This window comes from Theropithecus gelada, chromosome 7b, assembly GCF_003255815.1.
Source record: "Theropithecus gelada isolate Dixy chromosome 7b, Tgel_1.0, whole genome shotgun sequence".
In the NCBI taxonomy this organism is placed as follows: Eukaryota; Metazoa; Chordata; class Mammalia; order Primates; family Cercopithecidae; genus Theropithecus; species Theropithecus gelada.
The window spans coordinates 71209197-71220278 of record NC_037675.1 but is presented as its reverse complement, the minus strand read 5'-3'; the positions used below and the strand labels follow the sequence as shown (position 1 = coordinate 71220278).

Sequence of the window (11082 nt, the reverse complement as noted above, 5' to 3'; positions counted from 1 at the left end):
AGATTTTTGTTTTCTTTTTTGTGCTTATCTTCATTTTCTGCCTCCTCCATAATGCAACTCATGTGGTTTTGTTCAAGCTGAAGAGAAATCAATGTTTTAAAGGACTTCTGACCTGGTGAGTCCTGCTGCTCTCTGCCCTCCCACAGACTTTGCTCCCTTCTGGCCATGGAATGTTTGCTTAAAGTTACAAGGGGGAAAGAAGTGCTTCAGAGGGTAGCTGACCTCCGCTCCACCAGCCTCACCATTTTCCAGGCTGAGTGGTGGAACCATAGAGAGTGTGGCAGTAATCACAACTGGAGTGATTCTAGGAAGATAATTGAAAGAACTCCCTCAGCAAAAGTAATCAAACACTGATAGTTGTTCCCAACAAGGCAGAGTGAGTCCTTTGGAAGTTTTAAAAAGCAGTAAAGCAACCCAACAGGGGTCAGGAAACCCAAGCACCCAGAAAACTTCACTGACACTTGGCAGGTAGCAGCAACCAGTAGCAATGAGCGCCCTTCCCCATTCCCCAGTCCTTGCTCATCATCATCAAATCAGCCAATTATGGCCCAACAAAGGCCTAATGCCCTCCACTTGCCACTGCCTTTTCTCACCAGCATCCACCTGATCTATCAGCTCTCAGAAATGGGCCAAGCTCTCTATTGTCAGTACTCACTGAGCACCTGAACCTGCTGTGGCCCCCACCTGTGCAGCACCAAATTCCGAAATTTACAAATGTGGTTGGTGGCATAGAAAGAGTTCAGAAGTACTCTCTGAGTGGTGTTGCTGCTCCAGCCATAGGAAGCAAGGGGACAAACTAGCTGTCCCTTCAAAGCCCCACTTGCTACCCCACCTTTCAGCATTTTTTTTTTTTTGAGATGGATTTTGCTCTTGTTGCCCAGGCTGAAGTGCAATAGCATAATCTCAGCTCACTGCAACCTCCACCTCCCAGGTTCAAGCGATTCTCCTGCCTCAGCCTCCCAAGTAGTTGGGATTACAGGCATGCACCACCACACCCAGCTAATTTTTGTATGTTTAGTAGAGACAGGGTTTCACCATGTTGGCCAGGCTCATCTCGAACTCCTGACCTCAGGTGATCCACCCACCTCAGCCTCCCAAAGTGCTGAGATTACAGGCATGAGCCACCTCACCCAACCACTTTTCAGCATGTTTTATGCCTACTCTGGAATGGGATTTGTCCTCTAAGAGCTTGTAAAAAGCAACTTGTATGCTATCTTCACTGAGTTAGTAGCTTGTATACACATTTCCCAACCACTTGTTAGAACCTTGGATCAGTACCATTTTGCTTTAATTTCGACAGATACCTAAGAGACAATGCATAGGATTGTATGAACCCATTCTCTTCATCCCCCTTCTCTAACCCACCACCCCCCAGCTAGTCTAATCCTGGAATCCCAGGTTAGAAAATAACTTGGTAGTCTCCTTGTCCGGCTCTCTTCTTGGTACTTGAATCGCCTGAAAAAATGGTCATCTCTTCTTGAACGTCTCCCACCCACCTGAGCCCCAGTAGCAGGTACTTCCAAGGGGCTTCATTCCCTTTTTAGACAGTTCTATGTTGAAATTTTTCCTTATGTGGAGCCCAACAAAAAGTCACCTTCCCAACTCTGAAATATCCTAAATCCAAAATGTTCTGATTTCTAAACTTTTTTTTGTAACTCCTTTAACAGCAAATTCTGTTCTAAACTGATGTGAGACTAGTTATGGTTTTTGCTTCCCACATCATATGGTTCACTGCAGAAATATCAATGTGTTTCATTATGAACCCCAATTAAGATATGACATAATATTCAGTATATGTACTACATCAGCTTTCCAAACTTTGAAAAACTATAGAGTTTTGGAAAAGCTATTGTAAACCTGTATCTGCTTTTCTAAATATGATATTTAGGTTTTCTATATCCTAATTTTTTTTTTCAGTTGATCTATCATTGCCTGTGATGGGTGAATTAAAGTCTCCTACCATCTGTTTATCTGTTCTTACCCCCTGTATCTCTTATAATTTTAGCTTTATGAATATTGTGCTTTGTTATTTGGTACATAGATATACAGAACTGTTATATTCATTGTGGATTCCATCCTTAAGTATCATAAAGTGACTTTTTTTTTTTTTTTTTTTGAGACAGAGTCTGACTCTATCACCTAGGCTAGAGTGTAGTAGCTCTATCACGGCTCACTGCAGCCTCAGTCTCCCAGGTGCAGGTGATCCTCCCAGCTCAGCCTCCCGAATGGCTGGAACTACAGTCATGTAACACCACACCTGGCTTTTTTTTTTTTTTTTTTTTAATGTTTTGTAGAAACAGGGTCTCTCTATGTTGCCTAGGCTGGTCTCGAACTCTGGGCTGGAGTGATCCTCCCACATCAGCCTTCCAAAGCACTGGGATTACAAGCATGAGCCACAGCACCCCACCTTAAAGTGACTTTCTTCATCTCCATCTAGTGTCACGTTAAAATTATGATCTGGGCTTTCATTTTTTTTCTTTGTCTTTTGTTTTGCATTTGCCTCACCTATCTTTGTATGTACTTTTATTTTCAACGTTTCTTTTTTTTTTTTTTTTTTTAAGATGAAGTCTTGCTCTGTCACCCAGGCTGAAGTGCAACGGCAATCCCAGCTCACTGCAACCTCTGCCTCCCGGATTCAAGTGATTATTCTGCTTCAGCCTCCTGAGTAGCTGGGATTACAAGCATGTGTCATCATGCCTGGATAATTTTTATATTTTTAGTAGAGATGGGGTTTCACCATATTGGCCAGGCTGGTCTCAAACTCCTGACCTCAAGTGATCCACTCACCTCGGCCTCCCAAAGTGCTGGGATTACAGGTGTGAGCCACCACACCTGGCCTATTTTCAACCTTTCTGAAAACATTTATTGTGGGTGGTCACTTGCTTGAGCTCAGCATGAAGGTGAATGTTGCCTAAGAATACTCTGAAATATTATTTCTTTTAATAGGTGAGTTAAGCCTATTTCAACATCTATTCATATGTCAAATAGATTAGCATTAGTTCTAACATAGTAACATTATGTTCTATTTTTGTTTTTATAGTTTTTTAAAAACAGTCACTATGTAGTCTGTTGTCTTTGTTGCTGTGAATAATTCTTTTCAAATGTCAATAGGTTTTCATTTTTGCTCTGTTACTTTTATAATAAAACTTTTTAAAATACCTCTAGTTTTCTATTATTCAATAAATGTCGATTAGTGCCTAGGAACAATGAAAAAATAAGCACACTTCCTCTTCCTCTCTTCCTCCTCTCTCCTACCAAAGAGACCATCTTTTTCTGAGTTTAATTTTGTATTATTAAAAATGCGTATGCTTCTATTACTTGGTTTTTCAGTCTTGAGTAATATTTTTTGACTCCCACTCACTACAGATGTAGCAATCAGTAACCTTAATCTTCCTCTCGCCTACTTTCCCCCTTCCTCCACCAGTATTTGTTCAGTGCATTTATTTATATACTGTCAGGACATGTCATTTTTATATTCTTTTCAATCACTCTAAAGTGTGGAATTATTTTTGCTTTAGTCTACATTACATATATTCAAAGTTTGCTTCCAGTCTTTTTTCTATAATGTCCTCAGTTATCTCTTAGTTGGCTGGCATCTATCCTCTGATTGTTTCTTCAAGAAAGATTCAAAGAATCAACATCCCCTGAATTACTTTGTGATCAAGGCAATCTGTAGTCTTTATGGATGAAGGACAATTTGGCTGGATTTGAATTCCATGTGTAACACTTTTTGTTCCCTTGGACATATTTTTTAAGTATTGCATGACCATCTTCTGACATTGAATATTGCTGCACAGAACTCTGAAATAATCCTGCTTCCCCCGCCCCTCAGTGACTTGATCATTTTGCTTAGTTATCTTTGAAGTTTAATAACTTTACTAGGACACATCTCCAGGTTGGCTCTCCTGCATTAATTTTCTCTGATACATGATATAAATTAATGTCTCTATTTCAAAAATTATGTTTTTGTCCCTTGCTGTGGTTTTGTTAATTGCCTATTCTTTGTACCCTTTCCATTTCATCTTTATTTCTCTGATACTTTGATCTGAGTTCTGCCCGCTCATGTTTCATCTCATTCTGTTATCTCACAATCTCATCCCTGTGTTCTTTTTCCCTTCAATCTTTCATTTTGAAAAATTGCAGAGCTACAGACATGTTGAAAGAATAATGCAATGAGTAGTCATATACCATATACTTCACATAGATTCACCAATTATTATTATTTTGCTATATGTGCTTTCACTGTCTCTATACTCACAAACAATACATATATGCATTTTTCCAAATCATTTTTAAATAGATTGTAGACATCAGAACATTTCAACTATAAAAACTTTAGTCTGGGCTGGGCGCGGTGGCTCAAGCCTGTAATCCCAGCACTTTGGGAGGCCGAGATGGGCGGATCACGAGGTCAGGAGATCGAGACCATCCTGGCTAACACGGTGAAACCCCGTCTCGACTAAAAAAAAAAAAAAAATACAAAAAAAAAACTAGCCGGGTGAGGTGGCGGGCGCCAGTAGTACCAGCTACACGGGAGGCTGAGGCAGGAGAATGGCGTAAAAACCCGGAAGGCGGAGCTTGCAGTGAGCTGCGATCCGGCCACTGCAGTCCAGCCTGGGAGACAGAGCGAGACTCCGTCTTAAAAAAAAAAAAAAAAAAAAAAAAAAAAAAACTTTAGTCTGCATCTCCTAAAATAAAAACACTCCACTATATAACCCCTATCTTAGACCATTTGGTTTGCTAGAATAAATTGCCATAGACAGTGTAGCTTGTAAACAACAGAAAATTATTTCTCACAGTTCCAGAGGCTGAGAATTCCAAAATCAAGACACCCACAGATTCAGTGTCTGGTGAAGGGCCTACTTTCTGGTTCACAGATGGTACCTTCTTGCTGTGCCCTTAGATGGTGGAGGGGCAAGGCAGCTCTATGGGTCCTTTTTTATAAGGCCACAAAACCCATTCATGAGAGTTCTGCCCCCATGACCTCATCACCTCCCAACACCCCCACCTCCCATCACATTGGTGATTAGGTTTCAACATATGAATCTCAGGGGGACACAAGCAGTCAGACCAAAGCAACCATAACACTAATTTAACAATAATTTTATAGTATCATCTAATATATAATCTATACTCAAATTTCCCCAATTACCTCCAAAAATGTTTTTAAATACTATTCCAACCCAGTATCCAATTATACATTGCATTTGCTTGTTATGTCTCTTTATTCTCTCTTTTTTTTTTCTTTTTGAGATGGAGTCTTGCTATGTCGCCAGGCTGGAGTGCAGTGGTGAGATCTCAGCTTACTTCTACCTCCACTTCCCAGGTTCAAGCAATTCTCCTGCCTCAGCCTCCCAAGTAGCTGGGACTACAGACGCACACCATAACACCCAGCTAATTTTTGTATTTTTAGTAGAGACGGAGTTTCACTATGTTGGCCAGGATGGTCTCAATTTCTTGACCTCATGATCCATCAGCCTCGGCCTCCCAAAGTGCTGGGATTACAGGCATGAGCCACCACGCCCAGCCTTTATTCTCTTTTAATCTAAACTAGATCTCCAACTTTTGTTATGACATTTACTTCTTTAAGAGTACATGCCAGGGTTTGCTTAGAGCAGGGCGGTTGAAGAGTGGCTCCTCTGTTTACAATACATCAAACAGGAATCTGGGGTCATTGTGACAAGGGGCACAAAACTTGTGATCTCCCTACATGTGAAAAAAAAAAAAAGAGAGAGAGAGAATGCATGCCAGTTGTTTTATACAATATCCCATAGACTAGATTTGTCAGGTTGTTTCTTTATATTTCATTTGTTTATCTAGCACTTGTATTTCTGATAAATTGCCAGCTAGGTCCAAAGACTTGATAAGATTCAGATTAAACATTGCCTATAATGACGTTGTGAATTTCATATTGCATTCCATCAGGAGGCATATGAGTTTAGGCTGTCTTGATATCAGTAATTCCAAGTTTGTCCACTTGGTTAAAATGGGTAACTGCCAGGTTTCTCCAATGTAAAGGTACATATCTTCCCTCTATAATCACTCCATGTGGTGATACTTTATCACCATGAATATGCTATTCCCTAATTGCCTTTTACTCAAGGGTTTTCACATCTATTGATGATCCCTACCTAAACCAATTGCTATATTAGGGATTGCAAAATGGTAATTTAAAAAAATCTGTTAATATATTTCTGTTTTGTGGTCTTTCTTCATAAAAGCAATTACTGTATTCACTTTTTAAAATTGAATTGCCTAATGTTCGAACAGTTTTCAGCTGCTGTATGTCAATGTTTTTCTGGTAAGTATTCTTCAGTTGTTGGAAATGTTTGCCACTCTTTTCCTCCTTCACCTTATAGTGGATTTAATTTGATGCCATGTGTCACTCATTATTGAGTGGACAAGTGATTTGCATGAAGCTCCATTGGGGGGCAGGGCAAGGTATCCTTTTAGGATAGCTGGCTTCCTTCCACCACCATCAGCCATAGACACAGACTGCTTCATACAACTACTGCTCATCCATTTGACTTTTTGTGTAGCCCCATGTGGACAGTTAATGATGGTCGTAAATTATTTGCTACTCTTCCCATTTAGAGGTGGAGTCTATTTCTCCCATCCCTCAAATCTGGGACACTCTTAGTAAATTGCTTGACAAAATATAATGTGCTGAAAGTGACATTGTAGGGCTTCCATACTAGGTCATAAGATGCCTTGCAGCTTTGACTCAAGCCTTGTGGAACAATTGCTCTGGGGTCATCAGCTACCAGATAAGAAGTCTGACTACTCTGAGATCACGATGCAGATGACTAATCCTCAGCAACCATATGAGGACCCCAAGCAAAAGCCATCCGCTGAACCTGTCATATCCCAGAACTGTGAAAGAGAATAACAAATAGATGTTTAAAATCACTGAGTTTGGAGGTGGTTTGTTATACAGCAATGGATAGCTAAAACATCCACTTCTACGGGCCGTGTGAACCTGAGCGGGGTGTGAGCTGGCTTCTGCTGTCAGCCTTGCTCACCCAGTTCCCATAGCTGTTGTTACAAAGGAAGGAGATCTCTTTTGCATTTGAGGTTGCATCCTCCACCTGCAGGAGGTGTGCATATTCCTAGAGCTTCCCGACATCCACCCCCTCTGCATCCTCTCTTTCTCCCTAGTGAGTGCTGGTTAATGGTGACACTGGCAGCCTTCTCACATATTCTGGAGTCTACAAATGATATGCGTCCCCTAGTTTCACCAAAAAATTATTGTCTGTGAAGTTTTCCCCATTTTCCTTGTTGCGTTTGAATGGTTTCCAGAAAAGGAAGGGAGAAACAGCCTCTTTCTTTCTTTCTGATTTGTTTGTTTTAGACAGGGTCTTGCTCCGTTACCCAGGCTGGATGCAGTGGTACAATCACAGTTCACTGCAGCCTCCACCTCCTGGGCTCAAGCAATCCTCCCACTTCAGCCTGCCAAGTAGCTAGGACTACAAGCATGCACCACCACACACAGCTAATTTTTAAAATTATTTTTTGTAGGGACAAGCCCTCACTATGTTGACCAGGCTGGTTTCAAATTCCTGAGCTTGCGTGATCCTCCCACCTCAGCCTCTCAAAGTGCTGGAATTACAGGCATGAGTGCCTGAGCCCAGCCATCCAGTCCTTTTTTTCTTTTTAGCATCAAGTTTCACTCTGTCACCCAGCCTAGAGTGCAGTGGCGCAATCATAGCTCACTGCAGCCCTGACCTCTCAAACTCCTGGGCTCAAGCGATCCTCTTGCCTCAACCTTTTAAGTAGCTGGGGATATAGGTGCATGCCACCACACCTGGCTAATTTTTTATTCTGTGTAGAGACTAGGCCTTATTATGTTGCCCAGGCTGGTCTGGAACTCCTGGACTCAAGCAATCCTCCTGCCTCAGCCTCCCAAAGTGCTGGGATTACAGGCATGAGCCACCATGTCCAGCCTCTACAGCCGCATTTATACCATAAGTCATGACCATAATTTTTTAATGGCTACATTCTTTTAAATGGGCCATAACCAATCACCTATTAATAGATACTTAGGTTATTTCCAATAGTTCACTATCACAAAGCAATGCTGCAGTGAAAATCTCTTTACATAGATCCTCAAGCAATTATTTCTATAGGATAATTTTCTACAAGTAGAATTCTGGTGTCAAGAGCAATGGCTGATTGAAGGCTTTTTATGCCACTTCAGAATCTGGGAAAACAGCTCACTTTTGCCAGAAGTGACATAAAAATGTCCCTTAAGTAAATTTACTCAGCCACCACTACCCCCATGATTGTTTGGATGTTATGTTTGTTGTGTTGCTTGGTACAGCCTGTGAAAGAACGAGTCTAGGCCAGTTTGGAAAAAATATGCAATCACAGGAGCTTTTCCAGTCAAAGCTTTCAGGTCTCCAAAAGCAGGTTAACTCGGGAGACAGGATGAGGCAAAAGAAGGGGCAGGTCAGAAGAGCAGCTGGGGCGCGGAATCAGGCTGGGTGTGAATACCAATCGTACCACTCACTAGCCACGTGAATTGGGCAGATTATTTAACCACTCTAAGCCTTTTCCTAACCTATAAAATAAGGATAGAAATAGCATCATATCTCATAAGGCTATTATGAAGACTAAATAAGAAATGTGGGCATTTAGTGCTATAAATTTCCCTCTTAACACTGCCTTCGCTGTGTCCCAGAGATTCTGGTACGTTGTATCTTTGTTCTCATTAGTTTCAAATAACTTCTTGATTTCTCCCTTAATTTAATTATTTGCCCAAAAGTCATTCAGGAGGAGGTTGTTCAATTTCCATGTAAATGTATGGTTTTGAGCAATTTTCTTTGTATTCAATTCTATTTTTGTTGCATTGTTGTCTAAGAGTGTGATTGGCATAATTTTTTTTTTTTTTTTTTTTTTTTTTTGGTGGGTGGAGAGTTCTATAGATGTCTACTAGGTCCATTCAGTCAAGTGTTGAGTTCAGGTCCTGAGTATCTTTGCTTTTGATTCGTCTTGCTTTGGCGATCTGTCTAATACTGTCAGTGGGGTGTTGAAGTCTCCCTCTGTTATTGTGTGGGAGTCTTAAGTCTTTTCATGGGTCTCTCAGAACTTGCTTTATGCATTCATCCCCTCTGGAGGATGCAGCAACAAGGCATTATTTGCAGAGAGCAGCCCTCATCAGTCACTGAATCTGCCAGCACCTTGATCTTAGACTTTCCAGCCTCCAGAATTATAAAAAATAAATTTCTAAGATTTAATTTTAAAAAGAACTTGCTTTATGAATCTGGGTACTCCTGTGTTTGGTGCATCTATATTTAGCATAGTTAGGCCTTTTTGTTGATTTGAACTCTTTGCCATGATGTCATGCCGTTCTTTGTCTGTTTTCATCTTTGTTGGCTTACAGTCTGCTTTGTCTAAAATTAGGACTGCAACCCCTGCTTTTTTCTGATTTCCATTTGCTTGGTAGATTTTTCTCCATCCCTTTATTTTAAGCCTATGGGTGCCATTGCATGTTAAATGGGTCTCTTGAAGACAGCATGCTGTTCGGCCTTGCTTCTTTATCCAGCTTGCCACTCTGTGCCTTTTACTTGGGGCATTTAGCCCATTTACATTCAAGGTAAAGGGGACACTTATACACTGCTGGTGGAAGTATAAATTAGTTAAACCATTGTGGAAAATAGTGTGGTAATTTCTCAAAGAACTAAAAACAGAACTACCATTCAACTCAGCAATCTCATTACTGGGTATATACCCAAAGGAATGTAAGTCATTCTGCCATAAAGACACATACACACGTGTGTTCACTGCAGCACTATTCACAATAGCAAAGACATAGAATCAACCTAAATGCCCATCAACAGTAGGCTGGATACAGAAAATGTGGTACATATACACCATGGAATCCATGCAGCCATAAAAAAGAATGAGATCATGTTCTCTGCAGGAACATAGATGGAGCTGGAGGCCAATATTCTTAGCAAGCTAATGCAGGAACAGAAAACCAAATACTGCATGTTCCCACTGATAAGTGGGAGCTAAATAATGAGAACTAATGGGCACGAAGAGGGAACAACAGACACTGGGGCCTACTTGAGGGAGGAGGGTGGAAAAAGGGAGAGAATCAGGAAAAATAACTATCAGAACTATCAGGTACTATGCTTAGTACCTGGGTGACAAAGTGGTTCGTGCACCAAACCCCCATAACACAAGTTGGCCTGTAACAACAAACTTGTACATGTACCCCTAAATCTAAAATAAAAGTTAAAAAGAAATGTGATTTAAATCACAGCATCCATCACACAGCATGTGCCCAGCAACTCCCAGGTATCATTAACATAATACCAAAAGATCTTCCTGTCCCCAAAATTGTATGAAATTAGAGTAGATTCAGGCCGGGCGCGGTGGCTCAAGCCTGTAATCCCAGCACTTTGGGAGGCCCAGACGGGCGGATCACGAGGTCAGGAGATCGAGACCATCCTGGCTAACAGGGTGAAACCCCGTCTCTATTAAGAAATACAAAAAACTAGCCGGGCGAGGTGGCGGGCGCCTGTAGTCCCAGCTACTCGGGAGGCTGAGGCCGGAGAATGGCGTGAACCCGGGAGGCGGAGCTTGCAGTGAGCTGAGATCCGGCCACTGCACTCCAGCCTGGGCGACAGAGCGAGACTCCGTCTCAAAAAAAAAAAAAAAAAAAAAAGAAATTAGAGTAGATTCAGAGGGGAGATGGGGAAAAGAATGGAGGGTGTCAGGTTCCTAGAAAAGATTTTTCCATTCTCTGCAAAGGCACATTGCTAGGAACAGAGCGAATGGGGAGGAGTGGGAGGAGGGGTAGCCAGGGCAAGAAACTGTGTTTTCTCAAAGAGAAAAACTCACAGTAGGAGGTGGAAGGATTTGGGGTTTCTGAGAAGAGGTGAGGAGGGAGAGTTGATAGAGACTACATGATTTAGAATCCAGGTTATGAATGTGTTCATGGGAACTCTTCCCTTTGGATGTGCACAATCGGATCAATAGACACATGCCCAGACCCTACTCTTTAACAGATATTGGTCAATTCCTCGTCACCCTTTGGCACCAGGCAAATGTGTAAAAAGCTAACTTCTTCCTTTG

General features: G+C 41.5%; 1 non-coding gene across 1 annotated transcript; it reads left to right on the top strand.

The window, feature by feature from the left end:
• Positions 1-5600: 5600 nt before the first annotated feature.
• LOC112629607 lies at positions 5601-5729 on the top strand. The gene has a single exon (XR_003120697.1). It is a non-coding gene; the product is annotated as a small nucleolar RNA SNORA11 (small nucleolar RNA).
• The last annotated feature ends 5353 nt before the right edge of the window (positions 5730-11082 follow it).